The sequence below is a fragment of the Palaemon carinicauda genome, chromosome 20, assembly GCF_036898095.1.
Source record: "Palaemon carinicauda isolate YSFRI2023 chromosome 20, ASM3689809v2, whole genome shotgun sequence".
NCBI classification, from domain to species: domain Eukaryota; kingdom Metazoa; phylum Arthropoda; class Malacostraca; order Decapoda; family Palaemonidae; genus Palaemon; species Palaemon carinicauda.
Genome location: NC_090744.1, coordinates 36,451,485 through 36,458,300, shown reverse-complemented (window position 1 = coordinate 36,458,300; position 6,816 = coordinate 36,451,485).

The following is a 6,816-nucleotide window of genomic DNA, read 5'->3' as shown; positions in this document are numbered from 1 at the left end:
CTTAAAATAGAGGTCAAATACCCTCTAATGCTAAACCTAAGCAGCCTCAAAATAGAGATCAAAGAGCCTCTAATGCTAAAAGTAAGGAACATCAAAACAGAGGTCAAAGACCACATAATGCTAAACGCAAGGAGCCTCAAAATAAAGGTCAAAGAGCCTCTAATGCAAAAAGGAGTCTCAAAATAGAGGTCAAAGAGCCTCTAATGCTAAAAGTAAGGGCCCTTAAAATAAGAGGTCAAAGAGCCTCTAATTCTAAAAGTAAGGAGCCTCAAAATATAGGTCAAAGAGAGACTAATGCTAAAAGTGAGCAGTTTCAAGATAGAGGTCAAAGAGCCTTTAATGCTGAAAGTAAGGAGCCTCAAAATAGAGGTCAAAGACCCTATAATGCTAAACTAAGGAGCCTCAAAAAAGAGGTCAAAGAGACTCTAATACTAAACGTAAGGAGCCTCAAAATAGAGGTCAAAGAGTCTCTAATGCTAGAAGTGAGCAGCCTCAAAATAGAGGTCAAAGACCCTCTAATGCTAAAAGTAAGGAGCCTCAAAATAGAGGTCAAATACCCTCTAATGCTAAACCTAAGAGCCTCAAAATAGAGGTCAAAGAGCATCTAATGCTAAAAGTAATGAGCCTCAAAATAGAGGTCAAAGACCCTCTAATGCTAAAAGTAATGAGCCTCAAAATAGAGGTCAAAGACCCTCTAATGCTAAACGTAAGGAGCCTCAAAATAGAGGTCAAAGACCCTCTAATCCTAAACGTAAGGAGCCTCAAAATGGGGATCAAAACCCCTCTAATGCTAAAAGTAAGGAACCTCAAAATAGAGGTCAAAGAGAATCTAATGCTAAAAGTGAGCAGTCTCAAAATAGAGGTCAAAGAGCTTCTAATGCTAAACGTAAGGAGCCTCAAAATAGAGGTCAAAGACCCTCTAATGCTCAAAGTAATGAGCCTCACAATAGAGGTCAAAGACCCTCTAATGCTAAAAGTAAGGAGCCTCAAAATAGAGGTCAAAGAGACTCTAATGCTAAAAGTGAGCAGTCTCAAAAAGGTCAAAGACCCTCTAATGCTAAACGTATGGAGCCTCAAATAAGAGGTAAAAAAAAAAACCCTCTAATGCTCAAAGTAAGAAGCCTCAAAAATAGAGGTCAAAGAGCCTCTAATGCTAAAAGTAAGGACCCACAAAATGGAGGTCAAAGACCCTCTAATGCTAAAAGTAAGGAGCCTCAAAATAGAGGTCAAAGAGCCTCTAATGCTATAAGTAAAGCACTTCAAATTAGAGATCAAAGACATATAATGCTAAGATTATAGTACCTCAAAATAGAGGTCATAGAGCCCTTAATACTAAAGGTAAGGCACCTGAAAATAGAGCTTAAATATCTCTAATGTTGGAAGTATGGCACCTCAAAATAAAAGGTCAAGGAGCCTCTAATGCTAGAGGTAAGGTACCTCAAAATAGAGGCCAAATAATCTGGCCTATTCTTTGTATATTCACCTTACGCATTGGTTTCCTGCGCGCCAGCGCTTTTCTGCGCCTTCACCAAACAACTGTGCTTCAGCAGAAACTGAGCACCAGCAGCATCCTGTGCGCCAACACTCCAGTACTCTCCTTCGCACTCGCGCGAAAGGCAAAAAGAATGAAAACTTTTTGACAGGTTAAAATTGCCCCGTTCCCCTCTCCGCAAAAGCATGAGAGCATGCCCGCCAGGCAAAAAGGGAAGAGGCTTCACAGAAGGGTTCAAGATCCCGAAGATTCCATCTTCCAAGGCGAATCAAATGATTCCCCTGAGAAAGGAAAGATGAATAATGTGAAGAACTGCAGAGTATAATAGGTGAGATCCTAGAGAGATATGAAAATTGTGATTAATGACTTCAATGCTAAAGTTGGAAGGAATAATCAAGGGATAGAAAATGTGATGGGTGTTGAGGTTCTTGGCGAAGTTGCAAATGAAAATGGAACACATTTTATAAGTTATTGATCACCAAACAATCTTGTTACTGGAGGTACTCTTTTCCAGCACAAGGAGATCCAAAAATATACAAGGACTTTCACCATGTGGCTATTAAAAATTATCAAATAGATCACATAGCCATTGATAGAGAAGGATGACTCTGGGAAATGTAACAAGGTATAGAGGTGCAATTATTGGTAGTGATCACCAGCTCCCCATTGCCACACAAATATTAAAACTGAAAGAACCCAACAGAAATGTAGATAGAATACCTAAGTTTGATACAAACTAGGCTTCTAGAGGATGAGCACAGAAATCTCTGTAACTGAATGTAGGAATCGATTTTACAGTCTTAAGAGACTTTAAGAGACGAAGTTTTGGGACATGCAGTTATAAAGGAGAAAACCATGGATATCAAATGATACTTGGGATACTATAAAAAGAAGACAAAGACAGAAATTGATTTCTTAAAGTTTTCAAGGAAGTAATGAAAATTACAAGGCAGAGCATGCCAAGTATTGATAGTGAGGTCAAAAGAAATATCAGGAATGATTGGAGAGAATATTTAGACAGGAAAGCAGATGAGGCTGACAAAGCTATGAATTCAGGGAGTGGCTTTGTTGTAGGAATTGCTCTTGGAATTATTAATGAAATCTCTACGGGAAAAAAAGCATATACCCATCAAAAAGAAAGATGGATCTGTTATAACAAAAGAACATAAAGAAAAGTACGTTGGATTGAACACTTTAGTGGGGTCATGAATAGGAAATACGAAGGGAATAATTTGGTTGATATACCTGAAACTGATGAAGACCTTGATGTGCCCATTGAATTAATTAGGTGTGTTTGAAGTCAAAGCTATTCTTAAAAAAAACTCAAAAGATGGAAAGCTGAGATGATATTGCCTGAAAATGAAGTGACTCCCAGATTACCTACAAGATTATTTTGTAGAATGTGGCGTGAAGAGGCAAAGCCTTATGTATGGGAGCTAGGAGTGCTGGTGAAAAATGACAAAAAAAGATCTGACTGATTGCAATCATTACAGAGGCATCACACTTACGCAGCTGTCATGAAAATATATAGAATGCTCATTCTAAAGAGACTAGAGAGAAAGATTGATGAAAGGTTGAGAGATGAACAAGCAGGATTCAGAAAAGGTAAAAGTTGTACTGACCAAATTTTCATTTAAGACATATGGTCCAGCAATATTTAGAATATAGAATTCCACTTTTGATGGTATATGTGGGCTATGAAAAAGCTTTTGATTATGTGCTCTGGCAAATTTTGTGGAGAGTCCTGCGACATTATGGAGTTCCTCTCAAATATGTAAATTTAATTGTCTGTTCATAAGCATAGCAAATGCAAAGTTAATGTTAATGGCGTCTTATCAAACGAATTTCAAGTGAAAAGTGGGGTACTCTAAGGGAATGTGTTGTTACCTATGTTGTTTAACCTCCTCATAGATTTTGTAATGCATAGATCGGTTGGGGATCGTGGAGAAGGATTGGATTGGATTGGTAACAGAAAATTAGGAGACCTAGAGTATGCTGATGACGCTGTCCTAATTAGCAGAACACCACAGGGCTTGGAAAGCTTGCTTACCAGAATGCATGAAAAATCACATGAGGTTGGTCTCGAGATGAATAGAAGAAAGACAGATGATGAGAACGGAATATGCAATGGAAGATGAAAAATATCTTTGGAAGGATAAAGGATTAATGAGGGTAGAATTATTCAAATATTTAGGAACTATGATATCTAATATAGGAGCTTTAGAATTTGAGTTTAATGAAAGATTGAAAAAAGCAAATCAGAGGATGGCTAGGTTAAGTCAAATTTGGAAATCAGGTCGCCTAAAATTACATATAATAATCAGGCTATATATCAGTTTAGTGAGATCGGTGTTACTGTATGGTCGTGAATCTTGGTATATTAATGAAACTCATTTTGTAGATTTGAGAACAAAGCCCTCAGAAGAATATTGGGTGTTAAATGACAGGACAGGATTAGAAATGAAACTAAGAGAGATTAATCGAGCGCCACATGTGGATGAGATCATGGTGAGGGGTAGATGGAGATGGTTTCGGGATGCTCTTTGTTCTCCCTAAGATACATTAGTTCACCAAACTTTAAACTGGCCTCTACAAGGCACTAAAAGAGTCAGAAGACTCAGGACTATAAAGCATGAAGTAGGATATTGTGATTGGAGAAATATTGAATTAAAAGCTGAAGACAGAGACGACTAGCGAAATCTAATTGAAGCCCTTTGCGTCAATAGGCGTGGGAGGAGATGATGATGATGATATGTGGGCAGTGGCTTCAAGCATCTAGCTCAAGGCGACTTAGCCTCCTTCTTCCTCTAAAAACCCTTTTGTTGCTCTACCAATGAAAAATAATGGACGATCCGTAATATCTTCCAAAATAATTTGAATTTCTTTTTTATTTCTTTTATTTTAGGTATAAATATATCCTTATCATTCACTATCGGGGACTATCCAAGCAGTTCAATTATCACTATTTATTACCATGGTCAATTTAGATTTTTTTGTATTTACGTTAGTGTTTGCAGACATTTTTTCTTAAAGAATCGAGAGATATTTGGTTGATTTGTATTTCCATGATTTGTCATGTTTCTATCTCTTTGTGTTTTTCCTTTTATTTTTCTTCATTTCATCTTTTTTTATTAAATCTTCGATTGTATCCCTTTCTTTTGTAGGTAAAAGTATCTCTTTGATGGCTCGTTCATATTATGAGGTAACAATGATAAGAATAAAATGGATAGGTACAACTTAGGACGAATATTGTTTATGGGATCAGCTTTGCCCCTCCTTGGTGTATCTATCATGCTGTTCACTCTAATGTTGCTCCATTCAACACCATATCAAAAAGGCAACATGACAGTTATCAACATGGAAATTAGCAGGAACAGTGAAAATATATTCTATTTCAATTCCTGAAATTTTCATTTGGATATGTGAATTATCATAGGAACAATGTATATAGTAGTTTTTTTCAGATATTTCTAGCATTTGTGTTGACACCCCTCGCGAGGATGTTACCATGTTTTGGTCAATCTTTTTGAAGGTTTCACCCCCTGAGTGTCCACAGGTTTTAAAGTGTCCCCAGTATTAAATAACATTTTGAAAATCATATCATAACCATCGAACTAGAAAGAAACTTTTTTTTTTAATGTAACTCTCAGGGTGTCACCTTGGGCAGACACCCCTTTTACTGCACCCCTTATGTCTTATTTTGAAATTTTTTTATTACATATATGCATATATATACATAAAAGTATATTTGTGTGCTCGAATAGAAAGTTTGATTTACATATTCATATAGTAAGGCAAAATTGGACAGTTTTCAAAACCATGGTCAGGCAAAATTGGACAGGCAATCTTCTCACTTTTTTCTTGGCGAGGCAAAATTGGACAATCTTGGATTACGGACACAAAAATTTATGTAAGTCTATAATTTTTTTCTAGCATATTTATATTGATAGGGACCACAAATTGTCATAGTTTGCCCAACTGATTGTTGGCGCTTAACGGAGATACAGACGTGTCCAAAATTGCCTCGCCTCTGAGATATTTTTTTTATTACTGTAATACTAGAATTTCTACTTCTTTGATGACTATGAAACAAACCATTTTCATAAATGAGACCTCCCCCTCTTGAAAACATGTTTGGTATTTGGTCATAAATTATTAATATAGATTTTGTACAAAGGTTACTAAAAAGGTGTCCAAAATTGCCTCACCCTACTATACAACCCGGTGGTTCTGCAATTTGTAGGAGAGTGTGGCTTCCGAGTGTACCTCTCGGGGTAGACCCTCTCACCAGAGTATGACTACTCTCTCTCCCCCTGAGCATTACAGTGTGTATATATATATATATATATATATATATATATATATATATATATATATATATATATATATATATATATATATATAAACAAATAAACAGAAACTTTCTCTTTATCATATAGGAGAGATAACTTTCTTTATCGTGATTTTCATCATGTCAATACAAATAGAGGAAATTTTGAAAGAAAATTTCACTAATATCTAAAAAACTGATAAAGCTTTTCTCGATCCAGTGGTTAGAACTTTCAATTCAAATACGCGAATCAGATTTGATTCCCGACAGTGGCAAAATGATTTAGGAAATTTCCATTAAATTATAACTCATTGTGTCTGTGTTGACCTAAAGAATAAAATCTGCCCCTTACAGATGAAAAAGAATTTTCTATACTACACAAAATACGTAAGCAGCTCTTCTGGGAGAAAGACACTCCAAAATCAAACATTTGTTCTCTAGTCTTGGGTAGTGCCATAGCCTCTGTACCATGGTCTTCCACTGTCTTAGGTTAGAGTTCTCTTACTTGAGGGTACACTCGGGCACACTTTTCTATCTAATTGCTCTTCCTCTTGTTCTGTTAAAGTTTTTATAGTTTATATAGGAAACATTTATTTTAATGTTGTCACTGTTCTTAAGATATTTCCTTTTCCCTTGTTTCCTTTCCTCACTGGGCTACTTTCCCTGTTGGGGCCCCTGGGCTTATAGCATCCTTCTTTTCCAACTAGGGTTATAGCTTAGCATTTGATAATAATAAGAACAACAAAAGACTTGATGATAATTAGAAACTTTAACGTGTTGTTTTACTGGGTAAGAATCCATAATGGCATAAGGCCATCTTAATTTTAAATCCACAATTAACGTAATCATTAGTTTCTTCAATTCTATCCTTGAATAACACTCTCAGGATTATAAATAGTTTGTAGGCGTGTCAAACCAACGGCTAATTACCTTACAGCATTTACACACTTCTTATAATAGTAAATGGCAAAAGAAAAAAAAAGTCTATAATATA